At 45.8% G+C, this 27,712-nt stretch overlaps 1 protein-coding gene across 3 annotated transcripts in view; it reads left to right on the plus strand.

Moving 5' to 3' along the window:
• The first annotated feature begins 789 nt into the window (after nucleotides 1-789).
• The window catches only part of LIFR (LIF receptor subunit alpha), a 99,625-nt gene continuing 72,702 nt past the window's right edge, over nucleotides 790-27,712 (plus strand). Inside the window, exon 1 of one of the 3 annotated variants that reach the window (XM_019495964.2) lies at nucleotides 790-973. The gene's annotated coding sequence lies outside the window, so the exon portion shown is untranslated. Of the gene's footprint in view, nucleotides 974-1,069; nucleotides 1,246-2,683; nucleotides 2,867-27,712 lie in introns of those variants that run through there. The other 2 variants (XM_059725214.1, XM_014594123.3) reach the window with 2 other exon arrangements.

The following is a 27,712-nucleotide window of genomic DNA, read 5'->3' on the forward strand; positions in this document are numbered from 1 at the left end:
CTGGGTTAGGGAATGGGCAAAAAAACAAAGGCTTGTCAGCGGCTCCCTGTGCCCAATCATTTTACAGTAGCTGAAAAAGCTAAGCTATCAGGAGGGCTAAGCTATCAGGAGTTAGCTTCAGCTCCCCAGCACCATCCCTTAGCAACACCAAACCCATTTAAGCAGTAGGTTAAAACGTTCAGAGTTTTTGGTTGTAGCTGTGTTGGTCTAAGGACATAGGCAGGCCACGTTCTTTGAGTACATGAGATATTTTTATTAGACCAACTGAGTCGCTGGGAAAAGTAACTTTTCTAACTTCTAAGAAGTTTTTCCCAATGACTCAATGTAATAAAAGATATCATGTCTACTCAAAGAACCTGGCCTGCCAATGTTCAGAGGGGACACTTTAAGTCACCAATAGCATGAAACCACACAGATTTAAAAAAACAACCCTGGTCAGACCCTGTTCACTCTCCCTTTCCGTATCCACCCCCTGCTACTGTGGGACAGGGGCCAAGCTGGACTTACAGTCCCACCCAGTACAGGGCAGCTTCTTATGAATCTGGCTCTTTACATGTCCTCAAACACCCGCCTGCCTCTGTGCAGCTTGAAAAGTCTGGTCCTGAGCAAGCCCTGGGACGGGACAAACACACATTTTAAAACACCGCCCTCCCAGGCCCTGGCACGGACCGGGGCCACGGTGTCCCCAGCGCTGCGGCGAGCTGCCCGCTTGCTTTGCTGCTTCTCATGCCCCGCCGCCGCCGCGGCTCCGCCCGTGTCCGTGTCCGTGTCCCGCCCGCTTCTGCAGCGCGGCTCGCCGGGCCGGGCCGCGCCGGGCCGGGCGCACTTCGCTCCTTTCTCCCCACCTCCCCGCGGCTTTGCAGGCTGAAGGCGGCTCTGTGCAGCCTCCCCGGGCGCGTCCCGTCCTACAAGGATCACGGGTTTGCCAAAAGGAGCTGTTAGAAAAGCAGCCGAGACACGTGCGTGCAAGTGTGTAAGTAGACACGCGTGCGCGCGATGCCCCGGCCCACGCGCGCGGCTCCCCCCGGCGGACAGCCCCGCCAGCAGCGGAGCGCGGCCCGGGCCCGCCCCCAGCCGCCCGGGGAGGACGCGCTGTCCCCGCTCCGCTTCGCTCCGGCCGCGCAGCGCGCAGACTCCTCTCCCGCCCGCATCCCTCCATCCCCCGCCGCCGGCTTCCTGTGGGCGCTGCGCAGCCCTGGCCCGCGGCCGCCGCCAGCCGGGACGGGCGCGACGAGCCGCCGAGAGGTGAGTGCGGGCGGGCGCGCTCAGGCCGCCGGCATGTCCCCGGCCCGGGCCCGGGTCCGGTCCGGCCCGGCCCGGCCCGGCCCCCCGCGCGGGGAAGCACCTCCCTGCAGCCGAGCGGGCAGCGGCAGCCGGCCCGGGCTGCAGCTCGGGGCAGCCCTCCGAAAACGCCAGCTGCTCGTTTTCATTCTTGGACTCCAGGAAAACCCTGGGGGCGGGGTTGTGAAGGGCCCCCGCGGGGCACAGGCGCGGGCGGGCGCTGGAAATCCGCCTGCCTGGGTCGGGCCGAGGGCAGAGCGGGGCCGCACACGGCCGCTTGCAGGTTCGGCGCCCGGTTTCCGTGCATGTTTCTGCAGTAAACGGGAGGGTGGAAACTGGTTGTGGAAGAGATCCAGTGCCTTGAAAGAGAGAGTGCCCTGTCTTGCTGAAATCCCACCCGTGCTGGGCATTGGGTTCAGAGTGGCAGGTATTAGCCGGCTGCTTTCCTTGCTCCAAGGGGACTTGCAAGTTTTTTACTGACACCTGGGGCTTGATGTACTTTGTGTTGCACTTGACGGTGAAATTGCCTGAGCGGTAGGTTTGGAAGCAGGATTGGGCCTGCAGATAAATACCACTCATTATCCAGTGCCAGAGGCTGTCTGTGAGCCTTTGTGCTAGAAATAGCTTGTCCTTCCCCGTCTTGTAGATTTTTTTTTAACTTACAAACTCTTTGACCTTTTTTACTAGAGGGCCGGTAAAGCAGCCCACTGTTCATGGTCCAGGAACAAACTGGATGGGCACCCTGTTTTCTCATAGAGGGAGGATGGCTGTTGTCATGCATAAGCTGCCTAAGAGCACTCATTAAATCCTGTATGGGTACAATGTGTAAGCAGTGCTATTTCCCTCTGCCTTCTCAGCTGGAAATCGTCTGCCTCTTCCTCTCCCTCAAATAAAACTCCTTTAAATTCTTCTCTTAAATTTTAGAAATATGCCGACTTTAGGTTTGGTCAGTAGAATGACTCAAACAAGCCATCACATTTAACAGGTAACTATGGTAGGTTACACTGTCATCCCCCCCCCCCCCCCCCCCATTTATTTTCTGTCAAGGTTTTTTAACCATCCCAGTCATTTAAGTTTCCTGTGTTGTTTATATATGTGCACAGTGCTTTGCATAGTCCCCTTGATACTTATAAAGTCCAAATCCTGCAAAAACTCCCTGCTTAACATGTGCTTAACTTCACTACCATTTCAATATTTAAGGATTTTCCATTTCAATATTAGTAGCAAACTAAGCATGTGCATAAGTACTTTTAGGACTGGGACCTAACCAGAATCAAGAGAACTAAAGGAAGGGGCAAGGGAGAAACATCAACAAATGCAGGGGGTGGGGCTGCAACATGTTACTGAAGTTGTCAGCAATCCCTCAGTGTAGGCAAGGGCAAGCCAGGTTCAGTGTGGTTAGTTAGGCAGAAAGCAGTCAGGAAGACCAATCTGTTCAGAGGCATGAACTTTCATTGGTGACAGCCTGCTTTGTCAGATGATTAGTTAGTTAGAAATATAGGTGCCGTAGACTACGGTTTTCACACAGGGAGCAGGGTTTGAATTCATTATTTTTATTCGCTGCTTGTTGCTTCCAGCGCTTTTGGTAAGCACCTCCATCCTATTACTATTTAACCTTGTCATCCTTTTATCAAAGCTGTTAAGTGATAAATCTTCTTTTTCTTTTCTCCAGTTTTTAACTATATCTTTAGTCAAATTTATGACCAAAACTGCAGCCTCTTCTAGGAAATGGATTTTACCTAGTTCCTTGACATAGGAACTAAGGAAAAGGAGAGACCCATCCTAACTCATCCTTTGGTCTTCTAGTTAGAGGTTCAAAGGTTGTGGAACCATGATCAACAAGCCAAGGTAGCCATGTGTGGAGGAACAGTCCCACCTTTGCAGAGGAAGATTTCATGAATACTTTCTATGAGTATAGATAGCTGGGTATTTATGATCTGTAAAGCTGCTGATACTGCAACTTTTTAGTATTCAGAACCTTTAAATTCTATATTATTATTTAATGAGCTTTCTGGTGAATTCAGAACAACTGCTAAAAGGTCAGATCTGTTTTCAGGTAATGCTTGGTTTAAATAGATTTTAACTTTATTGATGAACAAAAGAAAAAACTTTATCTGAATATATAAATGTCCAGATGCAGCATTAGAACATTGAGCATATAAATCTATTTGTAGCAGTTCTGTTAGATCATTGTTATCTTGTCTTACTGCATAGATGAGTGATGATATAATGTTGCTTTATACCTTTTAACAAGATGGATTTGAATTTTAGTAACTTCCCTGTGGGAGATACTTGAAAAACAGACCAGTTTTTCAGTGGGGCGGTTTTTGATCAACATCCTTGAAAGCTGTTCGTTTTTGTTTTTTTTTAAAGCAATATTTTGTGCAGTCTTTCTCTTATAGCATGTACTCAATTGCAAAGGTGATGTAACTGGATAAGGCTTTCATATGGATGACTCAGTAGATGATGTATTCAGTTGTGAGGTTTTTTTTCTATATATATATTTGCATTACTTCCATTTGACAGTTGGAAATAAGCGGTGCAGTTATTTATTTGTATGTGCATGAGGCTGTAATCTAGAATTCAGAATAGGAGTGCAAATTTATTTCCCTGTAGTATATATGCCCCAACATGTTTTAGAATGATGCTGATAAGCATAAAGACAGTCTTCCCATAAAAAGAAAACCAAACAAACTCTTTGGCACAGAACTTTGATCCTGTCCTACATTAACTTAAAATGGTCATTGAATAACAAAACAATCTTCTTGAAACAGGACAAAAACTATTTTGAAAAAATAATTCAAACTTATGAGGAATGCTTCTGCTAGAAAGCCCACATTGGAAACATGGACTATGGAACTAGGTTGAAAAAATGAAGATGATTCAAGTGAAGCTGTCTTAGTTAGCAGCATAAAGGAATGAGATGATGATGCAAATTTAAAGGTATTCAGTTATGCAAAACAGATTAAGAACTAGTGGCTGGATCCACAAAGGCACTTAAGCACCTGGCACCTAAAATGCAATCCACAGCTTTAGGGTGCCTATCTGTGCTCCCTATAAATGCCTGGAGGAGTTAGGCACCTCAGAATGCCATTTAGAACAGTCTTCTGCAGGGGCCATTGCCTAAGGTAGCCAAAAAGAGGTGCTGAGGCAGTGATTCTGGAGCAGGGTGCCACCAGATCCTTGGAAGGGTGCTGTGCAGTGTGAGAGATAAGCAGCTAAGTGCTAGCTCAGGCTTATCCCTGCCTGGCTGATCCACACCACGCCAGCTCCTCTTAAAACACTGTAATATATAAATGAGCTTTTGAAGTCTGGCGCCACTCTATTCATAACAGTTCTAGCGAGGGTCTTGAGTCCAGTGAGGGGTGCTTCAAGTCAGAAGAGGTTGAGATCCACTGTGATGAGAAAAGCACTGTGTGTTAATCCCTTCCCCTTTCCAGGATTTGGGTGCCAAACTCCAGGCTGGAAGTAGGTACACTCCCTCTACTTGGGATTTGGTACTATGAGCCCCCTGCAGAACAGGTGCATTTTTGCTTTTAAAATGTGGACAGAAGAGGAGGAGGAGGTGGTCCCAGCAGTTGTGGGAACTCCAAGAACTGTTTGTATGTCTTATCCAGTCACTGTTTTGTGTAGAATATACAAACAGTCTTTGCAGTAAGACTTCTGCTTTTTTCAATTCTGTGAATATTCAGGTGGCAGCTGCCCTTGCATTTTGCATAGTGTCTGATGCTGTAACTGAGTGGTGTGCTCAGAGCATGCCTGCTGGATCAAACCCTTGTGAACTCCTAAACAGAGGAATGCCTAGTCTCTGGATCTCATTGGGGATTAGGCGTGAGGCAAGTTTCAAACTGCTCACTCCTGGCAAGACTACGACTCTTTGGAGCATTCTCAGAAGCAGAGCTGAAGGTCTCTAGGGAACTTAACTGGTGAGGCAGTTTAGCTGTGGGGCAGCTGACTGGGGGTTTTGAGTATCTTGGTGTTGGAGCTAAGTGCTTAAAGCCCCACTTACAGCCACCAAAGGCCTCCTTGTGGTTATCTGCATCTGCCAGCAAAATTTGGACAGTAGGCAGAAGATGCTCCTGCTGATGCATCGGAGCACATGGGTGGAACCACCTGAAGCACCACAAGGCACAATTGCATTGCAGCCGTGGTGCTGGCAGTGTAAACCACACCTGAAGGGGCCCCTGAGGCCAGTGGGAAGTGCAGAAATGTCTGTGTATGCCTTCTGCTGCCTGTCTGATAATGCTGAAACTTTCTTTTGCTCAGGAGAGACAGTGGTATTATGCTCATGACAGAAAGGGGGAGGGGGTTCTGCCACCATGGAGGACCTTTGAGAGTAGAAGCAGAAACTAAGTTCTGCCAGCAGAAGATTGTAATGTAGGCTAGGTCTCAATCCATTTGTGAATCTAGCCCTGAGTGCCTAGAACTAGTGACGAGGGGTCATGTAGCTGCTGAGTTAGATATAACTGGAGGGGGAGGGGGTGGAGGTGACAGAAACCATCTTTTTGTCTATATCTGCATAGCAACCAGTTTGCTAAATCTGTACTTCCATATCATTGTTTTAATGATCTCTTTCATGCAGCACCTGTCCAGTAGTTGACTTCTGGCATTCACTGTGCAAAATATGTGCCATTAGAAGCCAGTGTTGTGTGGGAGGAGGGGAAAAAAACGAAGTACCTGTTTTTTGGGGTGGGTGAACTAGATTTTAGGTGTGCCTCTCCTTTTCTGGTGCCCATTCCCGTGTTCTCACAAATACTAAAGCAGATGCAAGAGAGATTTCCAGCCCAAATATTGATGTTTCAGTTAGCATGTTGCTGCGAGTGTTGTATTCATTGCTGCTACTATTCCAGTCAGAGTGGATTTGATTTAAATTAAATCAATTTAAATCATGATTTAAGTGCATTCTTGTTGTTTGAAAAAGTTTAAATTAATATATTGTCTCAAATAGTGTATAATTAGAAGTTATAATCCCTATTCCATGATGATATCTTTGAGCTTTAACATATCTTAAATTAAAACTATCTTTACATAGGTTTTCCATTTTTTTAAAGCAGCTTAGCAAAAAAATGATTAAATCAAAAAATCTGATTTAAATAAAATCTGATTTTTAAATTAAAAAAATCATTGATTTTTATCCACCTTGATTGCAGTGCTGATAAAACAAGCCAGAGAGGGTTAGGCTGGAGTTGCAAAGGCTCTGTCCAGCCCAAAGACCATATTCTATGTAATGTTGAGATTTCTCACAACTAGGAAAGCAGAATGCAAACAGACAAACTCCATTTTCATCCATATGGTGGGAACTTCCATCTGTCACTGAGAGGTCTAGGATATCTGAAAGCTTCCAGAGCGTACTGGAAATAGTTGTTTTTCCTTCCTACCCTTAGGAGCTTCAGAAGCCCCAACATTTACGTATCAACTGACACCACTATGGATTGCATTGGAAGTGTAAAAACGCAGGTTCTTGACAAACAAGTTTCTTTGGGTAAATCCAATATCTTTTATTAGACCAACTCAAATAGTTGGAAAAATTCTTCTTAGCAAGCTTTCAGGCACAAATGCCCTTCATCAGGCTGAGGAAGTGTCTTGAGGAAGGTTCTTGGCAGTGCCACTTTAGTTACCTTACTTCAGTCACTCATACTAGCTGCTATATCTGGAATCCTCCTTAGCAGAGGGCTCCGTTGCTCTGTATGAGCCTGCGGGAATGGGGGTATAAGATGTAAGATGCCTGAAGAGTGCCTGTCCCTCAGCCTCTTTGGGGAAGTTGTGGGGGGGGAGGTGGAATCTGGCAGCAACAGATCTGGGGAAATCTCTTCCCCTTTGTTTTCAGCTGAGTTTTCAGCTTTTATCATACACTGTGCAAAACTCCCTGAGATGAAGGATGTGACTGTATACTATAGAAGGACAGACAGGATCTATTGCCTAATCCTCCCTTTCTGCCTCATCTCCTTTTGGGATAAAAGATGTACCTACCCCATTTATAACCCAGTAATAGAAAGTAGATCACTGCAGAGAAGGCAGGATGCCCGTGTGGCCTGATTTTGGTGGTAAGAGTGATCTAAGATAGGACTAGACTCTTTTTCACTTGGATCATTTATGTGTGTGATGTGAGAACCAAAGAGCAGTTCACTCCAATGCTCTGAATTCAGAGTTGGTTTTCCTGCAGTAGGTACTAAAACTTTCAGCACCAAACGGTGCAGAGCTACATTCCCAGTCACAGGGAGCCCGAAAGTGCCTCTCTTTAGGTAACTATAAAAGAGAACTTTGTCTGGCCTTGCATGCTTGGTATTTGGCTAGGTTTGAATTGGAAGTTTTGTCAGTGTAGCATAATATAGAAGCAGTTATATCCACAAAGCCCAGGGTAGGTTATATTTTGGTAAGCCTATCAGTGATACTAGGAGAAGCCCCTTTTTGCCAGTATAAGCTCCACTTACAGTAGAATGGCTTACCACTCTAGTTATGCTGGCAAATGCTTTCTAACGTAGACTAGGCCGTGGTCGTCTTTAGTACAGGCTTCTGTTGCCGTATAAATTATAAATGTGTACTTTTCGGATCATAAACATTTCTTTTAAGAGACTTTCAGTGCTCTTACAAAACTCAGTTTTATTAATACTTAATGAATTGCTTAATGAGGGCAGTTAATACAAGTTATTGAGCTCAACTGAATGAAATTGTTGCCTCTGTTATACAGGGGTACATCCTAGGTAATCCTTTAGAAGCTGTGATTATGGAGCCACAAACTAGCTCTCCATAATACTTGCTGTTTATAATGCAGCAGGGCAGAAGTACTGCTTGTGTTAAATAAGGGTGGGGAGGGAAAGCTTGGTGCCTGGTGTTCTAGTTTGGACTTCTATAGATTCTGTACCTGAAAGGTAGATGGAAGCTGCAAACATTCTTTTTATAGAGGGACAGAAACTCATCCTCAAAGCATTTCCTATTTTGGAGTAGGTTCAGAATTCATGATAAAAAAGGCATTTAATCTTTGTGGTTTTTTAAGCCATTGTAGAGCTATGCTAAGGAGAGAATCTTTTAATGTATTTGTTCTTGAGAGAGTCTGGATTTATGTATTTATGTATTTATTTACTTGGAGTGTGTGTTGAGCTGCCAGTCAATTTTGGTACATTAACAATAGTGTCACCCAGAAAACTCAGTTCTGTCAGTTTTTTGGGCAACATCTAGTCTCTACCATCTCATCTTTGTATGCCTACCCCTCCATTATCTGGAAAAGATCCTTGCCAGAGGATTCTTGCTTCTGTTAGAACAGGGGTGGGCAATTATTTGGGGCCACAGGCCACATAGGCAGTTTTAGGGAGTTTCTCCCCCACCCCACAACAGCCCATGAGCCCTGCCAACATCTCACAGCCCCAGCCCCAGTCCTGGCCTTGCCATTCTAGGCATCCCAGGCAGCGGTGGTGGCTCCTTCTGGCTGCTGCCACTGCTGGCCCCAGCCCCGTGGTACTGTCAGGGACCCACACGCACAGCCCCAACCTCAGCCTTCCCCGTGCCTGCTCCAGACTTGGCCCACCAGAGCAGACCAACTCTGGATCAGCTGGAACCCATGCGCGCAGGCCCGACCCTGGCTCACCCCACGCCTGCTCCAGATTTGCCCATTCATGCTGAGCAGGAGCAATGGCAGCTGGGCAGAGGCTACTGCTGGGCCTGGGGGGAAAAACGCACCCTCCTTACTGGAAGGGTGAGGAGGCTCCTCACCCTCCTCACTGGGTGGCCCCACTTAGCTCTTATTCTGGAATTGAGAGGAGCTGAGCAGCCTGGAGATGGCGGTGATGGCAGTAGAGAAGAGCAGCAGGGCAGCCTGGGCACAGGCTCTGGGCAGCTGCAGCAAGAAGGGCCCAGCAAGACGGGCGTTTGGGGGGCCCCTTTCCCCCCAGGCCCAGCAGCAGCTTCTGTCTGGCCACCACCACTGCTGCCACTGCTCAGCAGGAGCAGGAAAGTCCAGAGTAACCTGGGCTGCCTAGAAAAGCAGTCCAGCTGTGGAGCTGCACCAGCCCGTCTGCATGCCCGGGGGCGGCAGGATACGCCATGGGCTGGACAGCACCTGGGCCAGGCAAGACCAGGGGACCCACCACAGGCTGGACAAAGTCCCTCTGTGGGCTGGACCTGGCTCTTGGGCCATATTTTGTCCATCACTGTGCTAGAAGCACAAGGGAGGAGGAGATATAATAGTGGTATGAGCAGTATACTTGCAATATGCATATTTAATAGATGGTGGTTTTAGGTTTTTTTTTTAAACTGAACTGATACGGAATTTACATAAGGATCTGGTACCAGACCTACTTTCACTAGTCAAATTCTCGGATCATTTTCTTTTGTACGTGAGATTGATAGCAGATGCATCTCCCCAGCCAGCCAGCCCTAGCTTGGAGTTTTGCTTAACTTTGTACGCTGTCTTTCATAGCGGTTTTAATCCCAGAATAAGATATTTGAATGCCAAAAGGGAGCTTTATGAGCATCTAGTCTGGTCTGTACAGTGCCACAAAATGTACTTTCCTCCTCAAACCGGAAGAAGAAGACTTTGCATTTGAAAGCTTGTCTAACTTGTAACTAACTGTATAGTTGGGATAATAATGTCACCCCAAAAATCCTTGCCTCTCACGGAATTCCTGGACCATCATGGCTACAGTGTCACTGGCTTCAATGTCACTCTAGCGCTACTAAAATTTTACCCAATAATTCCTGCATTGAGCCCATCATTTATGGTTTAACTTTTTTAGAAAAGGCATTGGATCTAGATTCAAGTGCTAGAGAATCCATCACATCCTTCTGTTTTTCCTGTGGTTAACCACCCTCACAAAGATATAAAAATTACATGCTTAGCTTCAGTCGCAGTTTGTCTAGCTTCAGCTACTAGCCACTGAATCCTGTTATGGCTTTTGTTTGCTATATTAGAGCCTTTTACTATCAGAAATCTCTCCATATAGGTACTTCTTAAATTGTAATAAGTTCATCTCCTAAAACTTCTCTTGGAAAGACTGAATAGTTAGGACTTCTTTAGCCTCTTGCTGTGAGATATGTCATCTATAATCTGAACTAATCTTGGAGCCGTTTTCCATTTTATGTGCCTTCTTGTAATAGGCTGTGAATGGATTCAATGATTATTTAAATTATTTCCATCTACCAAGTGTGCATTTCACTTGTAATCACTTGGGTGTTACGTCGGATTACTGGTGTTCTTGTAACCCATCAGCCAGTGCATGTTATAGATCTTCTCTACCCCATTAACAGCAGGTATTAGGTATTGCGATTTCTAGCTCTAGAGACTTGGCTCTTTAGTAGGGCTGTTAAACGATTAAAAAATTTGATCGTGATTAGTTGTGTAGTTAAAAGAATAGTTGCAATTAATCACGATTTTAGTTGCACGGCTAAAAACTCAAAATTAGACAGAAAAACTCCAATTTATGCAGGTACTTTATATGGCCGGGGGGGGGGGTCCCTGCATGCCCTGGCAGGATGTAGGGTACTGTGGTTTAGGAGTGAGGGGCAGCAGCAGGGCTGAGGGGCCTGTGGCTTGGGAGTGAGGTGCAGGAGTAGGGCACAGGAATATCATTGACCCCCCCCCCATATTACTGTCCCCCCACAAGTGTCCTCTTTTTTGAAACTGGAAATATGGTAACCCTACAGGAATGCAGCCTGGCAGTACGTTGAGCAGTGCCTAGCAGGTAAGTCTGTGGAGGAAATGGGGCGGGGGGGGTGGAGATTGAGGCCTCCATGATGAGGGAGGGAGCCAGGGTGGGTCATGGAACGGCGCCTCAGGAGGTTTATCCAGGAGCATTGACGGGGGGTGGCTCCCTGCCATTGCATGCACCCCCGGAGGAGGCATGGGGGACATGTGCCCCCTGCAGATTTGTGCATGGGGAGGATGCGGGCTGCCCACTGCGGGCTGGGGCTCTGCACCCTGCTGCCTTTGCCCCAGGAGCCATGGGCTGGCTATGCTGTGCATCCCCTGCCCTCCCAGCGGTGGCAGGCACAACATTGCCTTAGGAGGTGTGCGATGCCAAGGCAGCAGGGCGCCGAACTCCAGCCCACAGTGAGCAGCCTGCTGTGCGGGCCGAGCCCTGATCTCACCTTTGTCGCCATGTACGGCGGCGATTCCGATCCCATTCTTGTCTCCGTGTGCGAGCCGGGGGCAAGCCAGGCCCATCTTCGTCGCACGCGGGCTGTGGCCGGCAGCCCAGGCACGCGGGGCTGGAGAGAACTGCGGAGCGGTTCGGCACGCGCGAGTTAGAATTAGTTACAGAGGCGTAATGGTTGATTGAAAAGATTGTTTACTTACACCCAAAGATTGTACTGGTGTAGACTGGACAGGTTTCCAGGCACAGCTCCCGCTTGGATCCTCGCTAGAGGAACACGACAAATCGATTGCTCCCACGGAGTTGTTCAGGCTCCGCGGGTCCGGTTTGGTTGGGTTCGAAAAGTTTCCCCGGAGTTACTTAGGCTCCGCGGGTCCGAAGTTACAGGAAAGGGATACGTCTGGGATTGCGATCAGCGACGGGGAGAGGCTAGAAGCAAAAGCTCCGTAGGTTCGGTTCTATTGCCTCTATTGCCGGCTTAGGGGAGGCGCGTTGGGTCCGCGAGGGTCCGCAGCGCTTGGAGATCTTCACACGGAATCTCTCTCTCGTCCTCCCTCCTCCAGCTTGGGCGGAAACTACCCAAGCCTTTTGTACGGCTAGCAAGCCAATCGCTAGCTGCCACGTGTGCCTATATTAAGAATGGGCCAATAGTATGGCGCAAATCCGAATACAAATGGCGGGAACTCCTTTGCAGCGTGTATCACTATGATACAAAAGAAATGCACCCTGCAAAGAAGCTGTAATTTGTTGGGAAATCCCCCGTTGCATCAGAGTTCTCTCTAGCAGCAGAGAACTCTACCGTGCAAAGAAAGCGACAAATAACGGGAAATAATTTAGCGGTGCCGAAGCGCGCACACAAACAAAAATCACAACTTTGGGTTGTGACACCTGCCTCCACCTGGCACACAAATCTGGGGGGCACATGCCCACCATGATTCTCCTGGGGATGTGCCAGCGACTGGGAGCTGTGCCCCCTCCCCCCATGCTCTTGGATGAGCCGCCTGCAGCTCTGTCCCATGACCCACCCTGGTCCCGGGGCCCCATTTGCCCCCGCCCCACTCCCTCCATCACCATGGGACCTTGGTCTGTCCTCACACCCATTCCCTCCCCTCCTGCCCCTTTCCCTCCATAGATTTACCTGCTGGGCGATGCTCCACACACCGCCAAGCTGTGTTTCTGGTCATGTGCTTGCTGTGGCTGCTCGTTTTTGTGTGTGTGTGTGTGTGTGTGTGTGTGTGTGTGTGGGTCGGTCAGTCAGTGTGCTTTACCCCCCACCCTTCCTGCTGCAGCAACCAAGAGCCTGCGCTGCCCTTTGGCTCCTCTGCACTACCACTACTGCCCCGCTGGGCAGCCCAGAGGCAGGGGTGCCGGTGCCAGAGTGGAGCCTGGGCGTGGGCTCCAAAACCATGGGCACAATTAATACGTTCCAAAAATTAACGGAAGAACCAATTAACACGTTAATCGTGCACATTATGGCGATTGACAGCCCTACTCCTTAGCTCGTGATTCCATGTTCAGTTCTCTGGATCAGCTGGTTGAATATTTGTCATATAAATAGGTGCTTATGTAGTATTTGGATCATGGTGGACCTCTAGTTCTTTTGGCGAGCTGCTTTTGAGAAACAGGAGTATATAAATCACTGGTTTGTGTGCTATGGGTCTATTTTTGTGCCTGGTCCCTAGAGAATATTGAGATGTTACAGCTATTAGCTGCAGAGCTTGGCTGCTACAGCTCAGGCTTTCTCTTCTGGAAGTTTGTTGGTTCAGTTCCCATTTGGCAGTGAAGGGGTGGTCATTGCAGTTGCTCTTGGCATATCATACTATGCTCAGATCACATGGCCCTATGTAGTAAGATACCACCTGGGTTTTCTATATGTGTACAAGATTGAGAAGGACGTTGCATGTAACTGGCCTGTTTAGAAATGTTTATGGAAGATTGTGACTAGATTTATTTGGTCATGTTATATACGTGAACAATATTAAAATATTTTTTCTTTCCTATGTATTTCTTTAATGTATAGCAGACTAATGAAATAGAAATTCTATTATTTTCAAGTTTATTATTTCATATTTCTTTGACTTGATTAGTAGAACTTGAAAACAAGATGGTGTAGTCTGTAATTCATTGTAAATTGTTGCAGTGGGAGGCAGCAAAGGGACAGCATCAACCTGAAATAGCTCGATAAGTTGATTAAAATTCTACATCTGTTCTTGTTCTTTTAGACTTTTAGAATAGCATTTGAATTTTCTCTCTTCTTTTTTTGTTTTGTTTAACACCGTCAGTTACCTTGCAGGGAAAATAAATACACACACACAAACAGGAAAAACCCCTGAATTTACTCTTTGGTTCTACCTATACACATATATAGGAACAAATATTTGCAGTACTGGGGCCTAAATTATTATCTGGGCAGTGCTGTCACACAAGTAAACTGAAAACTGGAAGTATGTTTTCTTTAATTTCTAATATACAGCAGTAATACATATTTATAACGTTAGTGAGTGACAAAATTAGAAGGTATTTTTAAGCTGTCAGTGACCCTATAGGCATGTTCTATTAACATGTGCTGCCTTATTTTCCTGGAGTTGTCTAACGTAATATAACCAGAGGGTTTCTTGTTGCTTGTACATACATGTTCTCTATCTTGAGTGACATAAGATTTTAAACTTTTTGTATCCTTTTGACTTAATGTTTGTTGAAGTTAATCAATATGAAGTGTAATATGCAGTATAAGGTATTGACTCTGCAAATGCTAATGTCAGAGTGAACAGTGTACTGCTCTTAATGGTCTCTTGACAATTAGTAGTAGTAAGCACTCAGAACCATTGTGCTTGTAGGGTCAGAGCTTTACAAGTGCATACTCAGTAGGCCTGTGCAAAGCGTGTAGTATTCGCTTTGGATTTGGATTCGGCCAAATCGGGGACAGTGATTTGATTCGGTGATTCAAATCACTGTCCCGATTTGATTCAGCTGAATCCGATTCGGCGATTCAGCTGCTGCCGAATCTCCAAATCAGCCAGGCCAGGCCCATCCCCTGCCCCTCTCCCAGCCCAGCCATGGCTGCCCCAGCTCCTGGCACTTGTTTAAAAAAAAAAAATAGCTTTGACTTACCGGATGTTGCCAGGCGGGGGGGAGGGGGGGGGTGATCCCCACTGCCCCACGCAGCATGGGAGGCTCTGCACAAGCCCCCCGACCCCCTGCCCTCACTTCCTGAGCCCCCCCGACGGGTGCCCCACCCATGCCAGCTCCGGCCCTTTAAGGAAAAAAAACTGAAAAAAACCTGGGACTTGCTGCTCCTGCTGGCAGTGGGCGATTCCTGCTGCCCCCCACTGCCCCATGCCACGTGGGGGGCTCTGCATATGCCCCTGAAGCCCCAAGGCAGCTGTAGGAGCAGTGACTGCAGGGGGTTTTCTTGTTGTTTTTTTTTTTCTTAAAGGGCTGGAGCTGGCCTGGGCAGGGCACCAATGGGGGAGTGGGAGTGGGGGGAGGTTGGGAAGCTCATGCAGAGCCCCCATGCAGCGTGGGGAAGTGGGGGGCAGTGGAGATTCCCCCCCCCCCCCGCAACACCCAAAAGCTTGCTAAGAAAAATTTTTCCAACTATTTAAGTTGGTCTAATAAAAGATATCAGATTCCCCCAAAGAACCCTGCCAGTCAAACATATCACACCCTTGATCAATTCTAGTTCCTTTCATTTGTTCTTCCAACTTTTTCCTCTTCCTTCCACTGCGCTACAGCTTTTCCTTTTCAGGTTTGGCTCTTTCATGTTTTTCATGTTAATCTTCAGCCAACTTCTTCATTAAATTTGTGTAACGTCTCTGTCAGAAACTTCAGTGAAGCAGAATATATTGTTTCTGTCTAAAAATTTGGCCCAGTCTGTAGCAATGTTTTCTTTTCACTCTTATCATACAGCTGTGTAAGCAATTTTAAAGTTTGTTTGTTTAAAAATATTTTGAATCACAGGACAAAACTGTAGTTAAAAATCTAACAAAATAACCATTTACTATTTGAAATCACTTGTTGAACTTAGCTTCAGAAGGACCTTCAGACACATCACTTAAAAATAAGCAAGTTCAATCATTTTGCAGGTCATGATGGGGAGGAAAAAACAGCATGTGATCTTGCATGCATGTACTGGAGAATTCCATGAAATACCAAGTTTTTCATAGAAATGCCTTCCAAGTTTGGTATTATTCCTTGATCACTTGTCTGTATCATTTGCCTTTTCAGGCTGTCAAATGATTTTAACAAATGGCATTTTAACAAATAGCTGGCAGTGTCCAAACACAGGCGGTGATGGGTAGACACCTACTCTCTTAAGTGTTTGACCTTGGTGTTACAGAGTGCCCTTGGGCAAGGGGTGGGGTTTGCTCAGGACCATTGTAGCCTTTTTCTGGTCTCTGAGAGCACCCTTTGAAGCCAGCCTAGGCATGGCTTCTAGACTGTTTGTAGGGGGCAGGGGCAAAATCCAGGCTCTTGCTAAATCTGAGGATACTGGCCTTTCGGTCTTTCCTTCTCCCTGGTTCTCCATGGCCCTGACTCAGAGCTTGCCTTCCTTCCTGAGAGAGGGACTTCACCTCCTATTGGATGGATAGCTCTGAGCAGCACGGTCTCTTCATTTAACGCATCCACTGGGGCAAAGGCCATCCAGCCAAAGGTTCCCTGCCCTCTCCCAAGAGGTCAAGCAGTCCCTTTGTCCCCAGTACAGCCCGCACAGCCCTGAGCACCCCAGGAGATACTCTACTGTTTCCTTTCCAATCTTTCCAGCACTCCAAAGTTCCTCCACTTGCCTCAGTCCCCAGAAGCTAACACGCTGCCTACCCCACATTATTTTGTTTTCTCTGGTCACCTCTTGAATTAATGTGTCAGTGAAGCCATTCAAGACTCTTGTTGATGCTAAGGGTCCATCTTTTCACGTAGCCAGCCCTGGCACTTAGCCCTTCATTCACTGTGCACAGAGTGATGAGATAAAGTCACAGATATAACAACACAGAGTTAACACAAATATCACAAAAAAACCTGTAGTCCACCACACTTGGCTTTTCTTGATAGTGATTGTAAAAGTCTCCTGCATATCTTAAAAGATAAGTATTGTGTAATGCTTTTCTATGGTTGGGTTTTTATTCATTTCTTGCAGGGTTGTTTTTTTTTTCAAATTTTCACGATTTAAAAATGTTGTGTGAATCTGTATAAGCTTTAAAATGATAGTATGTGGGGTACAAATACCTTGATGTTTTTAATCTAGCTACTCTTTGGTGTATTAATATATAGGTTCATTAAATCACTAGTTTGTAATCTTGCTAGACTCAAATCATCCCTTGTTAGAGTCAAGCCACTCCTCAGAAAATTCCAACTCAGCTTTCGTTCATTTCTTGACTGTTCTTAGCTATGGAAACATAATAGAGCAATTCTTTTGTTCAAAGACTCAAACAGGTCAGAGTGTTTTTGACACTATGGATTTCTATTTGCAGTCTCTGGGTTTATCTTGTAAATCAGGTTTAGCTGTCTGCGCACACAGAAGTGCTAATATTCTTTGCACTTAAAAGGATCTTACGGCACCCCAGGGTGTTGTGCCAGCCTGGTTGAGAATCACTGAGTTAAATGGAACGATGTTGTCTTCCCTCTCTATATACACTAATACACAGCGATGCTTATTGATTGCATATGTTTTTCTTAATTATAGTAAAAATCCACCTTCTCCTCTCTTTCATTTTTTATTTTAAAAGCAGGGATGGGCAAAATATAGCCTGCAGGCCAGATCCAGCCTGCAGAGGTGCTTTGCTTGGCCTGTGGCGGGTCCCTTGGTCCCGCCTGGCCCAGGCACCATCCCACCATGATGCATTGTACAGCCCTCTGGGCATGCAACAGAGGTGGTGTGGCTTCATGCTGGACTGCCTTTCTAGGCAGCCTAGGCAGTGGCAGCCTCTGTCCCCAGCCCCACAGTATTGGTGGGGACTTGCGCACAACCCCGCCCCATGCCTGCTCACTCTGAATAGCTGCAGCAACAGCAGTGCTAGTGGGGCAGAAGTGTGCTTGGTGCGGGGGAAAAGTGCCCCACCCATCACTGCTGCTCAGTGCTTCTGGCACCAACGACGTGAAGCTTGTGCTGGGCTGCCCGGCAGCGCCAGTACTGTCAGCGCTGCCTCCGGCCTGCCCAGTGGGGTAGCAGTGACATCAGTGGAGCTGCAGGGCAGCCCAGAGCGAGATCCGCACAACTGCTGCTGGAAGTACCAGGCAGCGGTAATGGGGAGGGGCTGTTTTTCCCTTGCACCAAGCATGTTTCTGCCCTGCTTGCACTGCTATTGCTATAGCTGTTTAGCGCAAGCAGGCAAGTCCACAGCAGAGACAGGGTGGGTCAGGGCTGAGTACAGGTTCCCACCAGTACCACGGGGCTGAGGCCAGTGACTGTCACTACCTGGGCTGCCTAGAATGGCTGTCCAACACGGAGCTGCACCAGTGTGCTCAAGGGGCTTCACGATGCCCCGTAGGTGGGCTGTGCAGAGCAGGAGTGCAGGCTGGGTCAGGTCTGTGCGCATGGTCTGGCTGATCCCTTCCTGTGGGGGTCAATCTGGAGCAGGTGTGGGGCAGGCTTGGGGCTGCGTACTGCTGGCAGTGGTGGAAAGGTGCCAGGGCGCATGGGATCTGGGCTGTTGTGGGGTGGAAGTAGGTGCTGACTGGCTTAGGGGGGCACGTGCAGGGGGCTCCCATGCACACCCCACCATACCCACAAACCCTCCCCCACACACAGTCACATACCCCACAAACACCGCATCCACCCACACTCTCCACACGCACCCCCCACACACACCTACAGGTCTTTGGGGGAAGCCCAGCTCACTGCTGCTGGCATGCACTCACCCCGTCCCATCCACCCCCAGCCACTCTCCCACTCCATACATCCCACAATCTTCATATCTACCCATACCTTCCCACAAACACACTGCCCTGTCCTCCCCACCCCTTGCAATATGCAAAAGTAAGACTTCATTTTGAGTTGTTATGCAATCACCTGTATGTACACTATGGAAATGCACACAGATCAGGACAAAAATATCTTTAAAAAATAAAATTAAAATATAGTGAATTTTTTTGAGTTTTTTTTTTTTATAGTATATAATTTGTTTATTTTCTGGTTCCAAGATGGAAAACCTCCTTCCCAAAAGGAGTGCTTCCAGGGAAAGGGGAGGGACTTCCAGTGGTAAAGATCAGAGGTTAGGGGGTGGGACTTGCGGTCCCAAGATGGTGACCTGGGGCAGGCCACCAGTCTAGGGGCAGGGCTACCCTTGCAGCCCTCGACAGCTTGCCAAAACTCATTAAGCAGCCCTCCATCTGAAATAATTGCCTGTCCCTGGCCTAGAGGGCCACTTAGGGAATTTTTATGAGCTGTTATCTTCCAGGTCAGCACAACCACCCCACCCACAACAACTCAGCAAAACTCCTTAAGTGGCTCTGCCCCAGGGCCTAGTGTGGACTTGGTGTGCTCAGCCAGGCATATGGGATGGGACTGCGGGCAGGTGGGGAGCAGCGTCTGAAGGTGGGATGGGTGGGCAGCTCAGGGTGGTGACAGTGCAGGGCTGCAGTCCGCTTCCAGCATGCCCCTGCCCACATAAGTGTTGTCTGTTGCAGGGACATGTGGGCAGAAGATTGTGGCTCTTCGGTGGGCCCTGGCCCTGCGCTGTTACCACCCCAAGATCCCAGCACCAGCCTTAGCCCTGCCCACCCATCCTGCTTCCAGATGCCCCTCCCTGCTGGCCCATGGCCCCATCCCATTCACCCAGCCAGGCCTGCCTTGCCCGTGTTGGTACAAGTTGGTTTCCATGGAGACCTTGCCTACCCACTGTGTCTGGCATCCCCAGCGGTGGGTGCAAGGTGGGCTAGGGTGTGCCCAGGTAGCAGGGTTGGGTCTTACAGCAGTGGTGACAGTAGCAATGGCAGCAGGAGCCACTGTTGCTGTGGCTGCTGAGAAGCTGAGTCCAGCCGCCACGCCATGGCCTGGACTGCTCCCTGCACCTGCACCAGGTGAGGCTGAGGGACCTGCCATTGGCCAGGTAAAATCCTTTGGTGGGCCGGATCTGGCCTGCGAGCTGTATTTTGCCCACCCCTGCTTTAGTGCCTGATCTGGATATATTGGTATTTAGGACAGAGCTTTCTGTTATGGGTCAGACCATGGGTAACAGTGCAAACATGGAAGTACACATTGAACTTTATTCAGGTGAGTAAAGTTATTGACATACTTACCTGCCTGTAGATAGAAGCCTGGAGGGATGTGTGTGGTTTACTGAGGTTTACTCCGTTATAATCAGTTCCCACAGAATGACAGAACAGCATTATAAGGCTTTTGAAACACCTTACTCTCTCTCTTTGCTAACAGGCATAAACAGTCTCTGAGAGTATTTTCCTGACTGTTTCCTGTATTGCTGTAAATTAGATCAAGTTATTAGCCATGTTAATTCAGTTCCTCTGGAAGTGATTGGAGTTTATAGTCCATATTTTTTGGGTAAGGAAAACCTTCTATTCTCTCTCACTAATGAAATGTATGCATTTGGCAAGTCTCAACAGTAATGTGGTTTTTAGCTTTTTTATTTATAAAATAAGCCTCTAAGCTACTTCAACACAAGGTATTTTTAAGGTGTTGTGAAATACTGAGGAAAATGTGGGAAATGGGGAAATCCACATCAGTACCAAAAATGCAAAAAGGAGGTATTTATGAGTTAACTTTAAGGTTGATGCGTCTCTTCTCCAAAAATATATTGTGGAAAAACTTGAGTAGACGGCTATCTCTCTCTCCTATGGTATTACCAGGTTCAGGTTTCAACCAAGTTCTTGTGTTATACCAAGCAGCAGTGCACAGACAGTTGTTAAATAAGTTTTGCACATGTAATAATTGCAGGGATCTAATATGTAGATCAATACCAGGTTATAGATTTAAAGATTTTTTTTCTGAAACTATAGATCCCTCTTCTCAACTGGATTAACACTCTTCAAAGATGTGTACGGTGGGAGTATTTTTAAGTGTTCTGTGGATTTTAATGACCTTTTTGCTTTCTGCTTTTCTCTTTGATAGTCTTGGGTTCTTTGCTGAATGAGAGCATTTAGGAAGTAGCATATAAATACATAGGACTGGGAGATACCATTTGGTTTAGCAAGTTCAGTCCCCTGCTGTTGCAGCCAACATGTCATATAATTCCAGGTGTCTCTTTCAAACGTGTGATCTGTCTTCCGTGTCAAACGTGTCTTTCTGGAGGAGTGTCCTTGTTGGGTGAAAGCCTTTTTAAGATTGGTGAGGTGGCAATCACCTTTTTAAGACTAGTGAAGATTGCCACCTTGCCAATCTTAAAAAGTATTTCACCCAACAAGGAGACTTCTCCAGAGAGAGAGATTGCATGTTTGAAAGAGCCACCCGGATACCACGTGAAAAATTGCTGCAATACAGAAGAAAAAAACCCCATGAATCGCACACTGCTGGTTATGACATATCACCGCTTCCTCGAACCCATACAAAAAATCCTTAAACAATCACAACCCATAATAGAAAGAGACCCTATTCTTAAAGAGATCTTCCCAGAGCCACCCATCCTAGCCTTCAAACAAGCACTGAACCTTGCTAACCTCATCACCAGAAGCAAACTTCCTCAAGCCCAGAACACACGGAATGGATCCAGACCGTGCCATGACAAGAAATGCAAAACCTGCCCCCACATCTCCACCACCCCCACAATCACTACACCCCACAACAGAGCCATCAGCATTCCCGGATCTTACAGCTAGACCTCCAGAAATGTAATACATCTCATCCAATGCACCAAATGCCCTGATGGAAAATACATGAGAGAGACCAAACAACAACTGCGCACCACAATGAACGCACACCGGAAATCTATCAAAGACAAGAACACCCAGTTACCTGTGGGGGCACGTTTCTCATAAGAAAACCAGTCTCTCCAATCTCTCAGTTCTAATCCTCAAAGGGAATTTACAAAACACTTCTCAGAGACGAGCCTATGAACTTCATTTCATCAACCTCCTGGATACTAAAAATCACTGGACTAAATATAGACATTGGATTTATGACACGTTATAACCTGCGTGACATCTGACTCCCCAGGTACCTCTCCACTATTCATCCCCCTTTCCTTCCCTCCGCGCCCCCCCCCCCCCCCAGGCCTGTCTCTCACCCACTGACTCCTCAGTTTACATGTTCACTGACTACTTGTCTTGCATGCATACCAGACCAGCCTCTTGCTTCTTTACTATTCATTCCATCCAGGAAGAGCACACACTAACTGCAGAAACTTCCTCAGCCTGACAAAGGGTTTTTAAACCCAAAAGCTTGCTTAAAAATTTTATTCCAACTATTTAAGTTGGTCTAATAAAAGATATCAGATTTAGCCAAAGAACCTTGTCTGCCTATGTCCTTGGACCAACACGGCTACAATCTACACCCCTATAATTCCTCTCAGTCATCTGTGAACATAGCTTCACACTGTGAAATTCAGACTAGCTGTGATGCCTTTCTCTTGATTTAGGAAAATAAGCTAGTAAGACTGTGCTTGGCCTCATGGCTCTATAGCTTTCTATGTATCTGGTTGATTGTGATAAAACATACAATGAATGAAAATAATCTCCATAGAATGATTTACAATGCATTTTTGTTTAGAGTGAAACTTGTGATGTCTGGATTGAGTTCAGTGTACCTTGAAATAATAAAAGAATGCTTGTCTCCAAGTGTATATGAATATCATATAAACACCAAATGCCTGCATAGTGGTTTTCAGATTAAATAAATGATATATTGAGAGTAGTGGGTAATGGTTATGCAATATCCTTTTTGCCATGAATGTCTGAGATTAGTTTTTAAGGAGTATGGCCTTGTTTACGAGAAATAAAATTGATTTCCTAGTAATCGAAGAAAGAAGAGATTCCTGAAATTGCAGATCTATATTTTCTGATGAATTCCAGTTGCATTAATATTTCCTTTGTCTTTAAAAGCTTGGATTCTGTGTTTTTATATAGAAGTATTTATAAAATGTGCCTGATACTTAAACTTCTGTATATTAAAATAGCTAGGCAACCATTTGATTTGGTTGATTGATTATATAACTAGCCTGCATGACTCAGTCCACCAGTAGCCTTGCCTAAAGTTTTTTGGGAAAAGTAGGGGGGAGGAATGGTGGCATCTAGACTGTGGATAGATAGGGGAAAAAGAGGTTTAACAGGGAACAGTTTGTGCTCTATTATTCTGTTAAAAACAAAATAAAACCCCTTAAAAACAGGGAAAGGGTGCTGTTCAAAGGAATACGATTTTAAACGTAAAATGAAAAGCAGGAATGAAAGAGAAGAGTAACAATTTGTGATGTATAATTATGAAATACAGTATTGGCTTCTAGGTACCTTTTAAACAGCTTCTCTTTCTTCCTGTACCCTTAAACAGCTTTTACTTCTTACTGGTACCACAAACTGGGGTCTTGCCATACAAAGAATAAGCACTTAATCTGGTGGTTGTGCTTCTTATCACGTTTTATACTTGTATAATTCACATGCCTCCATGATACCACTAGTGTCATCACCTTAATGAGTTTACCCTTTGTTGAAATTAAGACCCTCATCCAGCAAATATTTAGGAACTACCTTAATTTTACTAGTATCCCCAGTTGATTTGGTTAGTCTCAGAGATGCATGTCTATGCTGCCTTCTACCCAACTGATTGCAATGTTAGAGGTAAAAGGCCATTTTTTCTTTTCCTTTTCAAGTAAAGAAGCCCAGAAAAGCTTTTGATAATGATGATGATAATAGCCTACTGTTCTAAACAACCTGAATAAAAATAATCTCTTTTGTTGGCTAATCAGTTATCTGAATTTCTTGAGTTTAACTGATGTTATAAATTGCCTAATTCTCTAGATTTCCATCATGGAAAACTCCATAGATGAGCTGTGAAAAACCTGGAAGGGTCAGGGTAGGAAAGAGAAGCAACATTACTTCATTGGACACCTTGTATGTACTAGTTAGTCGCTCACTCAGTAGGAGCAGTGATAATCCTGGGATTGAAAAGGAACCTTCAACTACTTGACGTGTGGTCATAAAGTGGATGGAGCTAGACTGTTTTGAGCGATGGCAGATGACAGAACAAGGAGCAATGATCTCACGTTGCAGCAAGTAAAATGTAGGTTAGATATGAGGACAAACTTTCTCCCTAGGAGGGTAGTAAAACATTGGAACTGGCTACCCAGGGAAGTTGTGGAATCTCCATCCTCAGAGGTTTTTAGGATTTGGGTAGACAAAGCCTTGGCTGGGATGATCTAGTTGGGGATGGCCCTGCTTTCAGCAGGGGCTTGGACTAGATGACTTTCTGAGGTTCCTTCTGCCCCTAACTTTCTGAGATTCTATGATTTATATTTGATGTACTTCAGGTACTTGGCCAGGCTGTTGGGGCTTCTGCACAGGTATTTTTATTGCTCTAAAATATAATTCAAGATAGCAAATATCCTTCAGAAAAATAAGGTCCTTAGCTCACTTTACATGGGTTGAAGTGGGAACATTCACAAGGCTGTTGTTGGCCATATAAAAAAAAAGAAAGTATCTGTACACTTGTAAGGGGGAGAGAGCTGGGGTCTAGGACCATAGGATAATCCTGGTTTGATGAAACCTCAGAATCAGTAGAAAGCAATCTGCAGAGCCAGGATGTAGACTTAATTTCACATCTTTATTGTAAGCAAGTTTGTGTCTTCACTTGACTGATGCCTCCTTTGGGAATACAGTTCTCCAAGCAGAGCTCTGTGTATAAAAGCAAGATTGCCTCCCACTTTCCCCCCCATAATTAGGGGGTAATTCCAAGCATGCTATCTTTGTTCAACATGTTTTTTTTCCTTCCTGCCATTATTAGCTGTTTTTCAGCTTATTTTTTCCTTTGATATTGAACTGGCAGATGATATATGAGGGGGAGATACTTCTCTTAGTGGTTTCTGTTGCGATCATTTCTCGTCATTTACCTATTTATTATTGTACACACAACCTTTTTTCTGTTGGAGGCTGAATTGAGAGTATTTACTCTTCATGTTTTGTTTTTTTTTGTTTAGTTTCTGAGTAATGAAGCCCCTATTGTTACTCTTCAGCAATTTGGAAAGAAGTTTCTTTTGAGGCATCAGAAGTGTGACAATACTAGCTGGCTTCTGAGGCTGCCAAGATAGTTATGGAGGCGACTCCTGGTTCCTATGGAGACATGAGTTAATGACAGAAAAGAAAGAAAAAACATTTTTCTATACATATTTTGCTATGCTAAAACTATACATTTGAGTGTGGGTAACGGTGGAAAATCAGGGTTTCAAAGAACTTGTCTCATGCTTAATTATGAAAACATCTGGTTAATTTTTTACTTGATTTTTTGGAAGGCTTCTTCTTTTAACAGGTGTACTTTTAACAGGTGTACTTTTGATATGCAAATGTTTTTCTTTTAGCAGTAGGCTTACATGCCTTATTAGGAAAAAACCCACATAACTATCTAGTATAATATTAAGAGAAGAAGATTCTGCTTTAGTAAATTATTCCACTACTTGGGTCTTTGTCCTTTGCCTTAAATGCTAACTGGGTATTGCTTCAGTGATTACCAGTGGGTCTGTAATGTGTGCTGTAATCCTGTCCCAAAATTAAGTAAATTTTCCTGTGTTGGCAAGGAGATTAAAGGTCCCAAAGTATGAAATAGTAATTTTGCTTATAAACAGTCTGAAGAATAGTCACATTTGTTCTTAAGCTTGTTGGTTTGGGTTTTTTTGTGGGGGGAGGGGGATTCTTTCAAGCTGCTTTTTTTTTTTTTAGCCTTTTTATAGCGTTGGTCTTCAGTAACAAGTTTACCTGACAGGTTCTATGTGGATATTATGCGGACCAGTGCTGTATAAACACCTTGTCCATAGAGATACATTTCTTTTCCCTTTCCTCTATCCATGTACACACCAACGTATAATGATGGCATTGCCACTCGATTTGAGGGCGCAGGTTATTAAAGCTAAATGGACAATATTGCCAAGTAATGTTTTAGTCTTCTGCAAAGTATACTAGGAGTGCACTGATATAGAATTTTCTTGGCTGATATCAATGGCCGATTATTAACCAGCCATATCAGCTGAGACTGATCTGAGAGCTGATTTACAGCAGTGCTTCCCAACCTTTTTAGACTGGCAAACTGTGGACTGGCAAACTGCAGTGTACAAATGACCGGACAGTATACTAAGTATAAAAAAGGGTTGGCTGCCACTCCACAGTATGCTGGTCACTTCTGGTCTGGCAGCCAACCCTCCTGCAGACCAGCAGCCAACCTTTTGCAGCTGCGGCCCAAGGGTTGGGAACCTCTAATTTACCGGAATGCAGCCTGGCAGCTTGGAGAGCAGCATCCAGCTAGTAAGTCTGTGGGGGGGAAGGTGCCTGGGGAGCAGATCGAGGACCCCATGGTGAGGGAGGGAAGGAGTGGAGCAGGGGCAAGCGCTACCCAGCCAAGGCAGTGAATGTGACCCTGGGAATGGGATGGAGCCATGGGCAGCTAGTTTGGGGGGCTGGGGAGGAAGGGAAGCTTCCCACTGCTGTGCACACCCCCAGGGGAGGCATAGGGGCATGTACCCCTTCCCCCCCCTCCCCCCGATTTGTGCATGAGGTGAAGATGGGCTGCCCACTGTGGGCTTGGGCCAGGGGCTGTGCAGGTGTCTTCCCAGCAGGGGGCCTGGGCCAGGGCTGCACCCCACACACAAGTCTGGAGCCCCCATGCCTCCCCTGGAGGTGCACACAGCGATGGGGAGCCACCCCCCTGTGTCCCCTCCAGACGAGCTGTCCACAGTTCCATCCCGCTTCTGGGGTTTCATTCACCCCCCTGGCTGGGCAGCACCTACACCTGCCCCACTGTCTCCCTCCCTCACCGTGGGGGCCTCGATCTGTACCCCCATGGCCCTCCCCTCCCCCCTGCTTCTCCCCCACCCCCCTGACTTATGGCCTGGATGCTTTTCTCCAAGCTGCTGGGCTGCATTCCTGGCCGCGTGCATGCTGCAGCTGTGCACATGCAAGTGGCATTTATTGGTGACATCAGCTACACAGGCCAAAAAAAGCCAATTGATGGTAATGTTAATTTTTCTTTTATCAGTGCAGATCTGATAGGCCACCGATATATCAGTGCACCTCTAAAGTATATTGATGTTACCAAAAATAGACTACATTTTGGAATATCTGATGGAATGTTTGTGAGTGTTTTATTGAAGTTATACATTAACAAAATGCTATTCCAGATTGGAGCCAGGAAAACTGAATCCTAATTTAGTTTTCTAAAATACTTTTAAATAAATGCTTACCCCATCCCTCCCACCCCCCAAAAAACCCTGCAAAATATTCTGTGCCTGGTTTGTACTGTATTATAGGAAGAAAATGGACAGTGATTAGCTAAAATGTTAGTGATAAATTTCTTTTAACTATCCTAAAGGAATCTTGGTCTTGTGCACTTGGATAGTGTATTCATGCAACAAATGTGTTCGTGCAGTTCAGGAATTCAAGGAAATGTAAGTATGAGCTTACCAAATTCAAGGGCAGCAGGAAGTTCACTGAACTTTATCAAATTCACACAGATAAAACAATTGTATCCTTTACCTTTAATACAGAATTACAGTATTGATGGCTTATCATTTATGTTAGGTGTCAAATTATTCTGAAATACATCAACATTTCAAAGTGTTAACTAATGCTAGTAACTTCCTTACACCAAACAATGCATTGAACTGCAAGTCCTAAAAATAACAGCATTTAATAAATAGTTGATAAAGTATCATAAACCTCTTAATGGAGTTTTTGACTAGATGATTGTTTGTTGCCTGTCCGCTGTCCTGAAAATGATGCACTTTTATAAGAAAGGAGTCAGAACCCTTCTGGCCAGGTATCCCTTTCTCTTCCAATAGTTTGACTGGTTCATCTCTTTGGCTGGGACAGTCTGTGGGTGAAAACAGACATCGCGTTTGAGGCAGTTATTACTGATCCAAGCCAAAACCCAGGAGTGCATAGCCCTTTATGTAGCTTGTTTATGAAATGAACTCCAATTATCTGTGGTTATCTTGGGGGAAAAGTGTTATCTCCTATACTTCATGGGTGGGACAAAGGGCTTGTACTTCTGTAGGATTCAAGGACAAAAGTTTTTGTTAGGGGGAAATCTGACATCTGCTTTTGCCTTCTATGAACTTCCCATGCAGTCTAGCTAGACATTGTTCCCTTGACAATTTCCTAGTGTAGTATTTTCAGTGTAGTTCTTGTAGGTGTTAACAGTTAACCAAGTATGTTTGGATTTAACCTCATGCATGGAATAATTTTTGATAGCCTTGCCTGCGATTTTC

The sequence above is a fragment of the Alligator mississippiensis genome, chromosome 3, assembly GCF_030867095.1.
Source record: "Alligator mississippiensis isolate rAllMis1 chromosome 3, rAllMis1, whole genome shotgun sequence".
Lineage (NCBI taxonomy): Eukaryota > Metazoa > Chordata > Crocodylia > Alligatoridae > Alligator > Alligator mississippiensis.